Source organism: Stegastes partitus, unplaced genomic scaffold (genome assembly GCF_000690725.1).
Source record: "Stegastes partitus isolate 25-593 unplaced genomic scaffold, Stegastes_partitus-1.0.2 Scaffold980, whole genome shotgun sequence".
NCBI classification, from domain to species: domain Eukaryota; kingdom Metazoa; phylum Chordata; class Actinopteri; family Pomacentridae; genus Stegastes; species Stegastes partitus.
Genome location: NW_007578711.1, coordinates 153,584 through 172,119, shown reverse-complemented (window position 1 = coordinate 172,119; position 18,536 = coordinate 153,584). Strand labels below are relative to the sequence as shown.

Sequence of the window (18,536 nt, the reverse complement as noted above, 5' to 3'; positions counted from 1 at the left end):
TTAATGCTAAACTTCCTGTGTGGAAGGGAAAAGATCCAAAAGGGTAGCAGTGGGTCACACATTCCACAGATGAAGATGCGGGCCATTTTGCCGTATCTTTGCATTTTCCTTATCTTCCATCAGAGGGCATGAAAAATCCTTTAAAATAAGGTCAGCGTATGAGCACTTTAAATCAACATGTGAGTGATGGACAGGAGGAAAGAGGAGGGGAGAGGGAGTGTGATCACATGGACATAACTGGACACTGAATCACATTTTGTGAAATTGCTGATGATTCAGAGCGAAGCATGTTTTCTTGTGAACATTCAAAACTTAGAAGAGTCATCTTGGGTCCTGGGAACTTTCTTGAATATTATAGGCTATGCAAACAATTCAACAGATGAATACTTTGAGTAATCAGTGTCCCAAAGCCCCTAAATGTCATTATTTGACATTTTCATCTCCGAGAATGTTTAAGTAGAGGCCTCATGCTGAACCCCGTGCTGGTCTGTAAAGTGGAGCATACAAGTTAAGAGTCTCATCTATGTGAACAGCGAGACTGTGTTGCAGGATTGGCGGCAGGTGAGTGTGTTCTATAGAGTAAGTCGGAGTATACCGCGGCGGAGGTGCGAGATCAAAGACAGCCGAAGCTCAGAGGGAGTCCCAGAGACTTGGAGCTCCCTGACGGCTCTCCCCCACGGCAGCGCAGGGAGACAACTCTCTCCCTTCACTTTCATATCAGCCACAGAGCCCCCCCATCCCTCTGCACTGGCTCGTAGGCTCCACACACACACGCACGCACACACACACACTCACACACACACTCACACACACACACAGAGGCAGGCGGTCTCAGAGGATTTGATAGTGCTGCCAAACCTCTATCCCACCTACAGCAACACTCACGGATACACACACACACTGTTGCTCATCAGAATATTTTGGATTTTGAAAAAAGGCTGATTTGGGAAGAAAAACCCGCAGCCCGATGAAAAAGACTCAAATACCAAGACGATATCACACGCGGCGGCACAGCGCTTGGAATGAGATGCCATAAACCTAACAGCGCTGCCGAGTGTTCGACACAAATAAAAAAAAAAAAACTTCCCATAAACTCCAAACGGCGCAGTCACAAAATGGCCCCCTGAAAAATCCCCAGCATAAAGAGCTAGGAACAAGACTGTCATTAGACAGGCAGCACCCTCAGGCCTGCCGACTTGATTGTGAGGAAGCCAAACATCTGGCTGTATTTACTTGTTTCAGCTGTTAGCAAACCCCACCTCAAATAAATCTAGGAGCCGTAACGCCATCGCTTAGGACAGCTCCTAAACAAACACCGGCTCGCTCACTCACCTCCTGCGAGCTCCTCAACCGAGAGCCGGGGCCGAGGCAGAACGCAGGCAAATAAATTCGTGAGAAGGAGGAGGAGGAGGCCTTAATTGGAGCGTTTGACGGGTGCCTGGGGTTAATTGGGAAGCATGGAGAGCAGCTGGCTCGACGCTGGAAGTTGAGACAGGGATAATAAGTTCACCCTTTGCAGGAGAGACAGTTAGTGATGAATCAGATCAGAGGAACGGTGTACTGTAATCATCCTCACATCTCCCCTCCTCCACCTCCTGACATGCAGAGACAACCTGGCTCCCAGCTACGCAATCTGGCACCTATCACACAGGACTGGCAGTCGCAGGGAGGAGATCACCCGGCACTGGTTCACACACACACACACTCTCAACTCGGCGTTCATTCAGCTAATCACTCACACACACAATAATTCTTACCTCTAGGATACGGAACCTAGTTTATCAGTTCGCCGGTCGATGTATGTAAATCTCTCCAACAATGTGTGTACTAATGGCTTATTACCCGGCGTTAGCTGGTTTGCATTGATCTCTATGCCAGAGGGAGATGGGAGAAACTGGAGCAGTTCGCTGCTCATATGTACCGAGCAGGACTATAATCACATTCCAGCTTGTTTCAATAAAAGACAAACATTAACATAAACCATCTCAAACACACTAAAACCTTCACCCCCGCTCGGTCCGTGCAAGAAAAAGGAGGGAAGAAAAAAAAAAAAACTTTCCTGGATTACAGGGTAATCAGGGCCATATGGGATGGGTCTGTATAACTTTGCGTGTCTCTCTAAAGTGCATAGATTGCGTTCGTCTCCGCAGATTATGACTTTTTTTTCTTCTTTCTTTCTTTCTTTTTTTTTTCTTCCAAAGGAGAAAATGTTTCGCCAAAGAGAAAAAGAAGTGATTCCAGCAGCGGTAAAGGGTTTAGATATAACACCAAACTCTGTTCCTTCTGCTGGGAGGGTGTCTGAGGGAGCATTTGGGGGCTGAAGGAAGCCCAGGTAGAGTCATAGGCAGTAATGGGAGGAGACAGGGACTTAGGGCGCCACACAAAAGCTAGGCTTTATAAATAATTCCAAAAGCTAACAGGATCCCTTGTATGTGTGAATCTGTGAAATACATTCACACATGAATGCACACACACACACACACACACACACACAAACCCCTGCCACCAGGGGGAATAAGGGTTATTCACACACTGCTCCACTGGGGCTGTTGTGAGTCTGACCTGCTAAATTTGAGTGAATATCTTTCTTGCATACATGATGCAAAAAGAAAAACAAGTCGTTGAAAATTTAAAAAACAGTAAAGTCCGTTTTTTTCTTCTTCTTTTTTTGCACACACACACACATTTACACGCTCACACACTCACTCACTCATAATGCAGGGCAGCAAAGCACACCGGAGACCTGTCTTGTAAATCTCTTTGTGAAAGCAGCTTTGGGGGGTAGACAGGGGCTTACATACTGAGCCCTGAGGTAGAGCTACAGACTCCACTCCCTCTAACCCCCCCATGGTCTTTCTGCCTCTCCCACACACATACTCGGCGCTCTCATGTTCCCTTCTCTTCCTCACTTTCCACCTACCCCACATTTCCTCCTCTTTTCTTGCCCTTCTTTCACCTTTTTTCCCCTCCCTCCCACCGTCCTCCCCTCTCGCCTCTCTCCTCCCCTTTTTTTTTTTTTTTTTCTTCTCGTCCGACTCGGGGGCTCCAGAGCGCCGGTCCTTAGCCCCCGCAGGCTCCCGTGGCGTTGCGGTGACTAATGTCCTGCCTTTGCTCAGACAATGAGTTTGAGACTGAGCCGGGAAAGTGTTGAGGAGGGAAAAAGACTCTAGCACCTTTTGACAAATGGAACCCTTCGCACTCCCATGCCCACTGAGGGAGGCTTTACAATGTTGCGCTCCACGCTCCACGTCCTCTGAGGGACGGCTGCAACCCGCAAAGCCGCATCTGTGGGGTGGGGTGGGAGGGGGAGGCGGGTTATAATGAATTCTTTGGGAAGTCTAACCTGGCTTTCTTCATGAATAAGATATATTTCCAAAGCATGTCGACCCCTCTTAATAAAAACACCAGTCTGGCAGGAATAGCCAAAGCCGTTTTAGGGCCGTGTACACGTTAATATTTCTGTTTCTCTATAAATTTTCGGAGGCCCACTTCTTTCCAGGCCTGTCACTGCAAGGCCAGGCCTACAATTCCCCCCTCTGGAAGGTAAGGAGAGGAGCCACGATGACAAACTTGTCATTAAAAGCGGCTTGAGTCGCCCTCTTTCAAGGAACTCAAACTCTTGGATGCTCCCTCCTCTTCCCCACGCACCCTGCCCCCCATGCAACCCCCTGAAAGGAACCGGGCTTTGTCTGAAGGAGCAAAGGAGAGAGAGGAATCCCCCCCACACCACCACCACCACCACCACCACAACCACCACCTCCACACCCCTCCAACCCCACCTCCCCAAAAAAACCCTGTTCCTCACTCCCTGCGGAGTATTGTTAAAACACAGCCCCCTCTCTTTTCCGTGGCCCGGGCTCTTAAAACAGCGTGCTTTGCATGAGAAAAAACGATTAGTCTTCAAATGCTGCGCTGTCAAAGGAGGGCTCTTTCAGGTTGGAGAAGAAATTTGCTCAGATAGTAGAGTTCCCCTTTTGTTTTTTTCCCAAGATGAGGCATTATTAGAGCCGGGGTCTGTTAGCATTCATTACTGAAAAGAAACACACTAAAGGGGGTTTATATGGGATACCCCCCCACCCTCCTCCTCCTTTTCCAACTTGCCCCCAAGTCCACAGCAAGGCGGAAATGAAGCGGCCGAGTGGGGGAAGAGGTACTCATCTAAACATGTTTGGAGAGCAGAGAGAATGTCTGGGCCTGCGCTTCTTTCAGGTATTAACCTTGGGATTTACATTTGACATTCAAACAATAGGAACCTCCTTGACCTCCACTCCAGGATGCAGCAAGACTCGGGGATAACTCCCACTGAAAGACAACCGCGAGCAGCATGGGATTGCAAACACGCCGGGTTCACATTGTGAGCATCATCGCATGACAACACATAACTTAATTACCGGTGAGAGGACAGGAGTTTTGTTTAGGATTTTTTTTTTCCCCCTCTCCCAGTTTAAATAATTTTGGCGGAAAAAAAAAAAGAAGAAGCACAGCCCGCCGTCACACATCAAGAAGCAGGGGTGATGACAGATCATTGTTCACAGCAAGCGGCCAGTTCATCTGTCTCCCAATCGCCACCCTGGACAAGAAAGCGCAGACCCCCTCACGGATGCCACAACCGGCTCCCATCAAAGCTGACACAATGCCACATCTGCAATAACAGCCCCGGCCCCGGCAAAGTGTCTCTTTAGGCGCTCAACTTTTTTTTCTTTTTTTCTTCTTCTTACACACAGCCCGCAAGCAAATGGGCCTCAAACCGAAGCACTTCACCTCTTGCTGTTATACTTCACACCGCAGACTTAAAGACGTTTTTACTGCAGCTACAGCAAACAGAGGAGGGGATGAGTGGCGGCCACATGCAGGCGCGACCTGTCCTGCTTCTCCTCAAGTGTGTGAGAAAAGAAAACGCAGTCAGTCGCTGGCACACTCTGCATGCTCGCACACAAACCTGCGCGATCGCAGTAAAATCCACCTACAGCAGGCCATATGTCGAGCTGTCAAACGCAGCATCGATTGTAAATTCACATCACTTGATTGAAATTTATGTGACTGTTTTTCTTCTGCTTTTTTTTTCTTTTTTTTTATTGCCGTCTTCTGTGTCTCACTCCGGGAGAGCTGAGGCTAATTGTCAGGTCCAGTTGGAGTTTCCAAAAAGGCAAAAGCCATGGAACAAAATTTAAAAAAAAAAAAACAAAAAAAAACACTGCTCTCTCAGCTCCACTAAGGCAACTTGAGCTCCCACTTTTTTCCCTCCATTTTCTTATTTCTTCATTAAAATGTCCAAAAAAATAAAATAAAATAAGAAAAAGTTGCTTGCAAGTGCTATTAAAAAAGGAGACAAATAAAAAAATTTTTAAAAAACTTGGAAGACAAGTGTGTGAATGAGCAGCAGACTGCATGTGCATGCATGTCTAGTGTGATGAATGTATGACTGTTTACTCTGGTTTCAAAAGCCCCTAGTGTATTAAGATTCCTGCATGTGAGTAATATACATATCTGAAATTACAGTTTGCTATCTTGAGTCTCATACCCGCTTCATCGCTACTTCTCCCCCCCTCCTCCTTCTCCTTATCCAAAGACATCACCCGGCTTGAAAGGTGCCTTTAGCAGGCTCCTTGAAACGGGGAGTGAGGGGTCCCGCTCTGGGACAATGATGGTGGAGGTGGAGGGGAGCCGGGGGAGCAGGAACACATAGCATATTAAATCTGCTGGCGGAGCTGGCTCGTCCACGCAGAGAGCCAGAGAGTCAGATCTGAGGCATGCCCTGAAGGGATGGCTGGGCCTGGGGATTAGGAGGCCAAGGAGAAGCCCTCGCGCACCCGAAGACCCCTTCTTGTCTCTGCTCGTACGCAAATGCATCCAGACGTTTTTGACGCTCCTCAGGTTTGCCATCTCAGCCCAAGTTTTCGTAGCGCTCCTCCTCGCAAAACCACACAGGCGCACACACACACACACACACACATTTCCACCCGCTACTCGTGCACTGCCTCTTTTTTTTTTCCTCTCTCTCTCTCCCTTTCCTCAATCACTACCTCTGTCTGACTTGTCCTCTTTCTTTCCCCACTGTGTCTGTTTCATTTGATGTCAACATATCAAAGTACCAAATCATCAAAGTAAGAGATTTCTTTTGGGGGCCATCTATTCGAGCACATCAGTTATATGCAAGGGAAGCAACAGCTCATCATAATACACAGGGAATTCCTCCAAACTTTCCCTGGTCAGATGTGTGTATTCATTTTACTATAAACAATTAAAAGTAGGATAATTGCTTTTGACTTTTCAAGGGGGGGAAAAAAAGCACAAAATTCCTCCAACATCCTGCAGAAAAAAACCTACAAAACTTTGCAGATTCCAGCCAAAGAAATACACAACCCTCTTCATTATCTTAAGGATAATCAACTTCCTTAACATCACCCTCGTTCTAACAAAACATTTGCCACCTCTTTGAGTGCTTGAGGTCGCAGCATTAGCACAACAACACAGCTCATTAGGGCCTCTTGCATACAGACCTGATAACAGGTATTCTCCCTGCAGGGTGTAAAGGGCCTGAGGACAGAAGCTGCCTTTAGCTGTGAATGCAAGGCCCTTAAAAAAAAAAAAAAAAAAGACAGAGGAGAGGAGAGGGGGCCATACCTCAAAAGCTAATAGCATGTCATCTCCCTGCATTAACATGACAGCCTCTATTCTGCCAGGTCACCAGGTCACAGGTGTCCCAGGCCAACGTCCCTGTGTATAACGTTACCAAAAGGAGCGGCTAAAGTTGAGATAAAACAGCACCGTGCTGCTGCTGCTCGCTGCTGCTGCTGCTATCTGACGGGCTGATTCCTGCAGAGGGAAACGTTATCCCGCCTGCTCCTCACGCGTGGAAGTTGAAGAAGCACAGAGCGGCTATGATGCATCTTTTCTGGCTACAGTAAGCGAATGGCTCCGAGTTGTGCATCTCATTCCAGCAGATTAGCATCTTAAACACTGCTGCATTCATCCTTGCTGCTGCATTATAATGAGACAAAGTCCTTTCTCCTTTTTTTTTTTTGGGTAAAGGTGCACCAGCTCTGAAATAAGCAGCAACCTTGGACATCACCTTTAGTTAAAATGCGATAGCAGCAACAGCAATATTAGATACAATATTTATAATTGGATTGTCACACACTTTGTTTTATATGATTTATTATAGTTGACACATTTTAAAATATATAGAAACACATGAAATTAAGTCATTATTTGTGTGTAAGCTGCGTCTCTAGATTATTAAATCTTTCAAAATAAGATTTACTTCTATATATCAGCCATGACATTTAGATTAATTACACTTAATCACCCAATTTGAAGAAATATCTACACTTTGAAAATAAATTAAGATGCCACCGTAACTGTGGCCTCCAATAATGATATACAGGAATAATATGATATTTTTTAATTATCAGTGTTATTTTGAAGTGTTTAATTAGCAAATCACAGGCTACAAAAAGCTTTTAAAAAAAAATCTGGGGGATGGAGTACAGCCCTCTTTAATTCCTACAAATAAAATTACTGTTGTAAAAAAAATCTTCATTTTAAAAATTAAGATTAGGCCCAAAATGTGTGATTTAAGGCCTGACTTGTCTGGTTAGTATTTTATTGTTAACTGAGTGATTAGTTTTCCACTTGTAGGTCTTGTGAATGTTATTTTGTTATTACAAATAAAAGAGGGGAAATATTAAATGACAGTTTATGTGACAGTCCATTTCTTTTATTTTATTGGAGAAATGTAACAAGATCTGCAAAAAAAAAAAAAACTGCTCAAAGCCAAATCCACAGCTAAGATGAATGATGGAACTAGCTCATAAAATAGCAAAAAGGAGATTTTTTTTTTTTTTTTTAGAAATCTCTGCGAACGTGCGCTGTTAAAACATCTCATTCGTTCACTCACTGCTCCGTCTCAAGGCAAGCCAAACCTCCGTTAATAATTTGCCATGTGTCAAAAAAAGGAGGATTTGAGCTGCACCGCATGGCTGAGCACCTCGGACCCTCGTCGTCTGTGTGAAACCCGAGAGCAGACAAGCAGATAAAATGTGGAACAGCTGGCGAAGGACAGGAGGGAAAAGTTTCAAACAAATATCTGCACATGTGGAGGCTTCGGGGGGCTTTCAAACGTTTTCATGTCCTGGACCCCCAAAAAAACACAGACTTCTGTATCCTGACTTTTTTTTTTTTTCTTCCCACCTTACACAAACCCATGTGAGAGTTTTTTCTCCTTCTGGTGTTGATTTAGTTTTTCAAATGAAGCCTGTATAACCTACACTAAGTCCACTTTACTGTTTAATTATGTAAATTCCAGTGACTTCTAATAAATATAGTGGATTTATACTATTTCTCATTTTGCCTGGGACCCCCATAAAACTCCCCACATGCACCCCTGCAGGGCCACAGATCCCACTGTAATGGGCTTAAATTTCTCCGAGCACATGCACATGCCTTCAAACGCGCCGTGATGGATCCTGAAACATGCTTCTTTTTTTTTAAATCATTTCAATATTTTCCTACAAATTGCAAAACAAATTGTGAGCAGCATAAATGAATTCCAACCTCTGAGTGATTTACTTCAACTCTGTGAGGTTTGACACTAAAGTTTTGCAGATATAATAAAGCTACAAGAAATATATTAAGTCTGCTGCCATTTTCACTTTTTCTCTGTGCCAAATATGTTTCAGCAGACTTTTTTTTTTCCTTCTTTTGCAGAGAAAATATTTCTCCTGTGTGTGTTTTTATAAACTTCCAATCTTGGCAACTATTGCGGGCTTAAAACAAGTGATGAAAAAAATAGTTTGACTGGTAGATAACTGTGTAAAATGAAATATGTGTGGATGGTAAAGGTCAAAGCTGGGGTCAGCCACAGGTTTGCTTGGATTTAAAATAAAATAGTGCCTGAGCAAGCTCGTGTATCCTCTCACTAACTGTTTCAGTAGGTCCAACAGGGATAAAGCGAATCAATAACAGACACTGAAATATGAGCACACATGCACATAAATATGCATGTCTCCCCCTCTCCACACACACACACACACACACACCCCCACCCCCACACCACCACCACCACACCACACCCCCTACGCGCGTTTCTTGGGGTAAAACTCCAATAAAGTTTGCAGAAGTTCACCAAGTTTCACTTCAAAACTCTCACCAAAGCGTTTTTATCTCCTCTGTGACGCACCAAAAGTTAAAACGACACGTTTTTCTTGCATGGAAACCAAACTTTCTGCAACTTCAAACTAGTTTTGAGATGCACATCTGTCCCTCGGATACTTGGTAAGCGTGCCATCTAACAAGCAGCACAGGGAAGAAATCACACCCAGGCCAAGTGTGGCACAGTCCGTGGTGCGTTTTCGGCCACTTTTGGGATCCAACATTGAAGCTTTCATAGCTGGAGGGGTTTTTTTCTTCTTTTTTTTAAATAAACAAAAAAAAAGCTACACTTAATCCACTTCATCTAAACTTGCATGAAATCCCATCGTTTTGAAATTTGAAACCGTCGCTGCTCCACTCACCGCTTCTCCAAACTTTAAAAGTGGACAAATGCGCGCAACAATATTCCTGCATGTGCGTGTGAGAGAATTTCTAACAGATTACTTACTTCTTTCTGGATGGTTTCCTCTCCTTGACTTTTATTTAAAATCTTCTTTGGAAAGGGGGGAAAATATACTCTTTCTTCTTCTCTTCCTAAGTTGCAGATGTGCCTCTGGAGTTGCCTGCGACTTTTTTTTTTTTTCTTTTTTTTTTTTTACGCTGCAACTCCAACTCCAAAACGGCGCTGCCAGAGTTTTTCCTCTTGTCTGTCTTTCTCCTCCTTCTCACAGTTTGCTGTGTTCAACCTCCGCCGGACCAACACCATCAGCCCGCCGATAATATCTGCCGATAGCAGACCGCAGACGTGCGTAAAAAAACAACATAAGCGTCAGAGAAGCGCATGGAGAGTTGTTATTACATTTAGTGCGTTTTTTCGAGAAGAGAGAGGGCGAAGTGTGGGACTCCAGCTGCTCCTTCCCTCGCTTGACTCCTCCCTTCGGATTGCTCCCTCCTTTACTCGCTGCCTCCCTCCTTTTTTTTTTTTTTTTCCTTCTTTATTTTGTGTACCCCTTTTCTTTCCCTTTTTCCTTTTCTTTCCTTCAGTAAGCACCATTTTTCTAGACTTTGATCCTCAGAAGTCCTAATATTTATAAGAGGAAAAAGGAGGATAAACCAACATCAATTTTAGCATGACTGCATTTTGGGGATAAATTGTCAAATAAATCAACGTTTTAACTGAAGGAAACTATTTTCCATTTTGAACGATGAGAGTTTAAATGAACCACATTAAGGTTCCTTGTGGCACGATTCAAAACTGCCAGTTGCTTTGCACAAAAGTTTAAAGAACACTAAGAAACACACTGAAATAAATCCAAAAGTTACAGGACATATGTGACCCAGAGTACATACATTTCAAAGATGTATTCTCAGTTAAAACCACCCAATTTACATTTGCCTCATAAGCCATAAACTGTGGATTTATGAGGGCTAAAATAGTCTCCTGGGTGCTACCTAACGCTGCGGTGAGGCAGAGGGCAGCCCTCCTGTAGGGTTAGGTATAATCAATATACATAATCAATATACAGGGAAATTATGTGGTAAGAGAGGTCTTTAGGGTGCAGCTTCAATCAATGAAGAGGTGGGAGTTTGGGGAGGAAAATCACCCGTTAATCGTTTAACCAGGATTTGAATGTGCGTGTGTGGCCGAGAGGTCAAGTCCATCACGACACAGTTGGTCTCATTTATCCTGATTGTAACACACATCCGCTCGGCTAAATTAAGAAATCTACACTGCTTGATTTAAAAGAAGATTTGTCCTGTTTTTTTTTTTTTTCATAATCACTTGCCGGGATGATAAAGTCAGCACCGGCTAATTACTGCCTCAATCAATCAGAGCCTAAGATCTTCTGTCACGACTGTCAACATCTTTGTCATCATTTTTAGAAAAAAAAAAAAGTCTGATTCCGACTTTGTCACAGCGTGATGATTGGATTTTTGGATGTCAGAGTTGAGCAAGTTGACAAAACCGCAAAGTGTGATGAGTGTGTGTGAGCGAGTATTTCAAATATTCCAGTGCAAGACAAGACAGGGATGTGACTCATGTGTTGTTGATTTATCAATAAATTTGCATTTCTTTTGCTTTAAACGTCAGTAAATGCACTTGTGTTGGATGTTTTTGAATGCATTCAACTACATAAGGTTACGAGGTTGATGAATTAAGTGCAGGAATAGCTCCACTTGTACAACAATAGAGCATTAGTGTCGATGAAGGGAAAATTCTCGTGGCTACAGGAAGCGAGAGGAGACAGTCGGAGGTGCTCTGTAAGACACGACTAATTCTCCTGTCAGTTTGTCAGGCGGCGCTCATCTGGCCTGGACTACACAGAGATAAAGTCCTTGTTATGAATCTCTCAAAGAGAATCCAAGGAACGTGGTAGTGGAGGTTGTAGAGGGGGGAGGGAGGGGATGGAGGGTGAGGGTGGGAGGAGGTAGAAGGGGGAGAGAACAAGAGGGTAAAGGAGGAGGGAGGAGGTACACATGGGCATCAGTAGGGTTAGCGGCTCCCGAAAGTATTTCATCAAAGAGGGCCAGGATCCTGGGGATTGAGATTCTGCCTGGAGGCAAGTAACCAATGGTCTCCCAAGAACATATTCCAAAGTAGGACTCGCAGAGCCAAAGCACACATCAAAAGCACCTCTGTAGCCAAAGCGATTCTGGAGGAGAAAGAAAGGGGTTCAGGTCCCTTCTTGGCCCCCTTTAAGCCCCAGATCTCACCCCAATTAAGAAGGAACTACTGTTTGTTCCAGACCCTGAGATGTGCAGACAGGGAGGTGCTCAATCTAAAAGGTAGACGCTCACAAACACACTCCTGATAGCCAACCGCGCACACGTCTCATTCATGCAAATTTTTCCCTGCCAGAAATTTTAACATCGACATCTGCGTCTCGCGCCTAGTTTTTTTTTTTTTTTTTTCTTAAAGAATGACCAACTGACAGAGCGTGTTTCCAGTTTCAGATGATCTCACCGAAGTAATATGGAGCGCTCGGCTTGTCCACGTATGTTACACGAGTAACAGTAAATCAATACTTGGCAGAATGTTGTGTAGGCATTTGGATTTTTGCCTTTAATTCTTCGCCGCTGGACAGATGTCACTGTGAAATGGATACAGCAGAATAAGCATATTATATCCACACAGATGTGACCGCGAGAAATGCACTGGCTGCATGAAACCGAATGCATGAAACAGCAGTGTTGTGCACTGCAGAAAGGGAAGAGGGTTTTTTTTATTTTTGAAGAAGAAGGAATATCTGAGGTGACTTCAGTCAGAAAGTGGTGGAAGTAGTGCAGAAAGTAAAACTAGTGGTACTACAGTATAAGCATGCAGCACAACAAGGAAAAGTTATGTATTTGAAGTGGAAGCAAGTTGAGGGAAATCTAGTTTAACGAACAAAAGTGCTCATTAGAAGGTCATACAGTATGTCTATTATTGGATTATTATTATGTGTAAGCAGCTTTTTAATACTGTCAATGTGGAGATTTACTCAAGTACAGTACGACTATATAATGTAATCTAACATGATGGTGCTGGTTTTGATCTTCTTATATGACACTTTAAATCTTCTTAGCTAAAATTAAAATGATTATTAGGGATTCTTTTATTCTGCTTTTGAACAACTGACTTGCTTTAAGGCATTTTAAATGATTCAGTTCACTTAAATTACAGCAAAACAGTTAGATTGTTGGAAATATGATGCACCAAAAGGAGAAACTCCTTATTAAAGGAAACAAAACATGAAGTCTTTGTTGTTGTTTTTTTGAGTGTTTGTTTTATGACTGTGTAAATGTGTATGCATCAGTATGAACCAATGAGTGCATATGTGTATGGATATATCTGTAGTTTTATGATGTTAAATTATGACAGATGTGTTCTCTATGCGCATTCATGTCAGCTTGGAAATCCTGTAGATTAGTAAGAGTGGGACATGTAGTCTTCTCATCATTAAGGACACGTACACACAAATATGGAGCGTCAGTTAAAAATAAATCAATAAATAGACAAATTCTGTCCACACAAATGTCATTCCACAAAATATCTCTGCACACACAAGAGTCGAGCGCAACAACAACTACAAACACTCTGAGCAGCTTGGCAGGTCAGTCTGCATCAATGATACATTAAATAGCAGAGAAGAGCGTTTCTGGTGAAGATTGTTTCTGGTGGACTTGAAACCGCAGATGCTCTGGACTCAGCAGACGCAGAGCTCGTACGAAACCAAATGTAAAGAAACTGGTGTATATCCGCCACTGTAGTCGTTGTTTCAGTTACACGCTCCTTATAAAAAGCAACACAAAGAAAAAAATCCTCATCTGAGTGATTTAAATGGTGTGTGAATGTGGGCGAGAGACCAAAATGTAGAAGAAAGCATTCAACTTGTAAATATCCATATTTGTGTAGTCAAGGCCTAAGAAGCTTCTCTCTCTTAGTGGTTCTCTGTAACTATTTATATTAAAGTGGCAAAACCGCCACGAAAAAATTTGTGTCTGGTTAAAGATGCCGCTGTTAACAAGCTAAATGTCATTTTCGCTGCTGTGAACACCACAAACAAAATTCCATTGAGCCCAGCTGCATTGGGGTGGAGGCATACATTTCTCTGAGAGACGGATATGTCAAACAAAGACAAGTACAAGCAAAATGCAAAGTCAAATACCTCGACATGTAAATGAGAAAACATGTGTCTGAAATGTTGGATGACCTGAGCCTTTAGGTCGTCGATCAAATGTTTATTTATGCTCCAGAAGCTCAAGATTAGTTCGAATAAAAGCTGGAACATTTTACTTCACACTACTTACTGGGTGACAAATTAAAGGAAAACCCAACAGAAGCTGTCTTAGTAACGTGTTGGGCCATCAGAACCGCTTCAGTGCACCTTCTCTGGAATTCTACTGGAGGGTTGAGCATCATTCCTCCAAAAGATATTCACTCATTTGATGTTTTGATGATGGTGGTGGGGGGAGAACTGTCTAACAAGTCAGTCCAGAATCTCTCAAAAGTGTTAAAACTGGGTTGAAATCTGGTGACGGTGAAGCTTATAACGTGTGATCACTATGATTTTCATACTTATGAGACCAGTCAGTGACCTCCCATGACCTGTGGATGGAGGCACTGCCGTCCTGGAGGAGACCACTCCCATGTAGAAATCCATCCATCCATTATCTATACACCGCGGGAGGAGCTGGAGCCACCAGTTAACCTCAACATGTTTTTGGACTGTGTGGGAGGAAGCCGGAGAACTCGGAGAGAACCCACGCTGCACGGGGAGAACATGCAAACTCCACACAGAAAGATCCCGGGTGTCCTCAATGGGACGCGAACCGGCGACCTTCTTGCTGTGAGGCAACAGTGCTAACCAACTGCGCCACCTTGTAGTCCGTGTACAAATCCATCCATCCATCCATTATCTATACACCGCGGGGGGCTGGAGCCTATCCCAGCTGACTTAAGGTGAAGGCAGGGGACACCCTGGACAGGTCACCAGTCTATCACAGGGCTACACTTAGAGACAGACAACCAAGCACACTCACATTCACACCTACAGACAATTTAGAATCACCAATCACCATGTTTTTGGACTGTGTGGGAGGAAGCTGGAGACAACCCACGCTGCACAGGGAGAACATGCAAACTCCACGCTGAAAGATCCCGGGTGTCCTCACCGGGACGCGAACCGGCGACCTTCTTGCTGCGAGGCAACGGTGCTAACCACGGCTCCACCTTGCAGCCCCATGTAGAAATGTTTCATCATTAGAAAAAGGTGATCAGAACAACTTTGTATTGATTAGGAGTGTTTCTTCCAGTAAAGGAACAAATTGACCCAAATTCATGGCAGCAAAAAGACCCCCAAAGCCTAAAAAACTGAAGGAGTCAAAGTGTCACGTTTTCCTTTAATTTGTCCCTCATTTGTACTTTTTATTCACGTTCAATGAGCTGAGAAAAGCAATTCTGTTTCAGCAGATAACTAGATGGATGTCCATGTGGTTTCTTTAGTTTAAGAGAAAGGAGAATTTTCTGAACCCACAAAGGAAAAAACTTGATCCGACATCTGAAAATGTTTGAAATCAGCAAATCAGGAGTAATTGTCACTAAATAGTGGCAGACAGTAAACATAAATATAAAGTCAGGCTAATTTAAGTTTTGCTTGTTGCTCACATGTTCCACCACCATGTTTTCCACCATAAACGACTTAATCAACCTGCCTGTTTACGAGGGACCCTAAACGCACCACAAAAGAGGCCTTCAGTGACCTCTGATGTACTGTCAGTGTGTTGATAGAGCTGAAAAAAACTCTCCGTCCTGTTTCCGTCCCTCTTCATATTCTTCCCGCTCTCTTCGCTATCGCTCACATGTACCGTACCTGTACACCTTCCTCAACACTCCTAAACACAGCTCTCCCCCCTCTTCTCCTCCCTGCATCCTTTTCTCTCGCCCCCTCCTCCCCTCTCCTCCCCTGCCGGAGGTATCGGGTGGCTTGAGTGGGCCATTAGTGTGAATGACTGATAAGACTCTTAGCCCCAATAATCAGAGAGAGAGAGAGAGAGAGAGAGGGAGAGAGAGAGGGGGGGAAAAAGGATATTTGCAGTTATTTTGAATCCGTCAGAAATAATAAACGCAAAACTATATCCACTTGGGCTACTTAAGCAATTTCCCCATGATAACATCCCGTGGGGATTTCATGTGGATTCCAAATGACGACATAATAAAACCACGACGCCTGCACCCCCTTATCAGGCTGGATTAAAAGGGAATAATGAAACAGAGAGGGGTTTTGAGCCTTGTGTGGTATGAATATGATTATCTAATGGACTCCAATGGAAAGGCATGTTAATTCTACTTTAACGCCAGACCTTTCCCAGACTATCTCCTGCCCCTGGCTCCTCCTAAGACCCCCTCCTTCCTCCACCCCACTTTTCGCCCGCCACTTTCTCCTCTTCCTTTAAGTTTAAATAATCGCTCTGCTTCTTCCACAGAAGTCATTATGCCCGCCGTCTATCTGAACGTGAGCATGGGAGAGTGATAAATCCTCCCTCGTTTTTTTTTTTTTTCCCCCTTCATACCCTTTTTCCGGTCTTGATTGGACCGTGTTGGCCTCTTAACTTTCAGACAAAAGCACTCTAGGCAATTTATCAATATTCAGATTTTTTTTTTTCCACCATGGAGATCATTGTTGCTGGAAGAATGTGGGTCACTTTCATGCAAACTTTCTGAGCACCCAGTTGAATTTACATTACATGGCGCGATAGTGGGATTAACAAGGGCCTGCAGTAGTTGAATCTTCGGCGAAGAACACGTCTCCAGCTCGGATTTGTGTAGAAGCGCATACCTTTGTTTCAAGGGCAAACAATTACACGTCCAAAGATTTGAGCGGTGCAGGCTTTGCTGTCAAGACTCTGTTAAGATGTCACACACACATCACTCGTGTATGTATTTTGCAATAGGCGCTGACTGATTAAACGCACCTTTTCTTTTGATCAACAAGAGAAAAAAAAAAAACAGTCCCTGACCAATTGAGGCCCAGAGTGGGGGGTCATCATCAGGCCCATTAGGCCCGATAACACTCCTTGCGCCGCGTAGTCGAGTCCATTCTCATCTAAGCGAGGCGCGGAGCAGTATTGTGGATCAGCGCACACATCCTGAGAGCAGACTGAGCTCCCACAGGACACAGTTAAAAAAAAAGAAAGCATCAATATTTCATCAAACTACTCTCTCTTTCTGGTCCAGATCAAAGCCTCGACTCCCACAGTCCTACAGGTAGAGATGGCTCTTTTGTTTTTGCTCCTCAGGTAGAGCAGCAGTCAGACTCCGTTCGCTTTTGGAAACCTTGCAACGCTCAGCCCATCCATCTCACGGCTTACTGCCTCGCTTTTGGAAAGAGGAGGTAAAAGGAAGGGTAGAGACCGTGAGGGTGAAAACATGTTCCAGAGATGTCCAGAGATTGAACTTCTTGGCCTTGTAGTGCTGTACTATTTCCTGTTGTTGTTGTTGAGGGTTTTTTTTTTTTTCTTGCCAGGTTCGCTCACAGTGAGACTAATGGTGAAAACAATGGTGTTGTAATTTGTCTCTGAAACGCTGAAATTGTTGCAAACTTTATTCATCTTCTTGTCATCTGAACCGCCGCTGTTACGACTGTTTTAAGATGTTTGCGGCTTCCATTCGCTGCTTGGAGAATTTCGAAAATCCTGCCGTGACGGTGAGCAACTGTTGTTTCCGCATCGTTCCTCGGTGGTGCAACATTTTACAGGCAACATGGCAAAGTATATATGACATCTTTTAAATGTTTATTTCCAAGCGACCAGGAGGAATTTTTTGTCCTCAAGGTCTTGAGTGGGAGATTTTTTAAAAACCTAACACTGCATAAAAAACAATAATGCATCAGAATCAGTGTTGGTGTAATCAGTGACTCATCCCAGACTGTGATCATTTTTTAAATTATTTTTAACTGAGCACTTACAGTATGGAAAATATATCTTTTTTTTGTGAGTTTTTTTTTTTTTTTTTAATTAAAAAAAGACAGCAATGGCATCGTATAAACAAACCATTTTAACTTTTTAAATTATGAAAAGTATTAAATAGTAGGTATTTATGATTAGAACTGATGTTAGTTGGAAAAAATGTAATTAAAAGTGAGACATAATATTGTTATATAGGACATTTTTGGCATTATTTCTGATAAAGATAAAGATAAGATAAAGATAAGTTTATTGATCCCACAGTGGGGAAGGTTCACTGTTACAACAGCTCCAAAAAAAAGTGTACAGTCAGTGCAAGAATAATTGGGAACACACAGTGCAAATTTTAGGAAATAAACAGAAACAGAAAACAGAAAAAACAGAAAACACACAGTGCAAAAATTGCAAGAGAAAAAAAACATTATATACAGAAGATGTTTTGATGCAGACGTATTTGTCTTTAAGGACCTAAAGAGTTAAAATCTCTCATTTTGCATATAGGTGCACAGATATGCAAAAACTAAACATAATTCCAGTAAAGATTGATTTTGCTGCAAGAAATTATGAAACTATGAAAACAATGCTGGACATTAAATTCAATTATAGTGATTACAAATCATAACATTTGAGATTTAATTCTAGTTAGTTAGTTACAGCAACTCTTTGCAACAAATTAAAATATGGTCAGTGAAAGATGAGCAATAAGTCCTCAGAGGAAGAGCAACATAATCAATCTGGTAAAACACACAAGTCCACAAGAGTAAAAGTAAAAGGAGGAAAATACACAAGAGCTAAACCAACAGCTCAACAGTAGAATGCTGTATTAGGAGCACAGTTTAGTGGAGCAGCTCCGTTAAATCACAAGTTGTGTTAAAAGGAGATCTTACAGATAACTCTACAACAAAGACAGCTGAGGGGAAGATAAAATATTGTTGTCAATCTTTGCTAGATCACAGATCTGACACAATGATGGGTCTAATAATGTAGATTAGGCAGCA

At 43.2% G+C, this 18,536-nt stretch overlaps 1 protein-coding gene across 1 annotated transcript in view; it reads right to left on the bottom strand.

The window, feature by feature from the left end:
* The window catches only part of gli3 (GLI family zinc finger 3), a 100,633-nt gene extending 90,612 nt beyond the window's left edge, over positions 1-10,021 (bottom strand). Inside the window, exon 1 of the mRNA XM_008294625.1 lies at positions 9,602-10,021. The gene's annotated coding sequence lies outside the window, so the exon portion shown is untranslated. The remainder of the gene's footprint in view (positions 1-9,601) is intronic.
* Between the last annotated feature and the right edge of the window lie 8,515 nt (positions 10,022-18,536).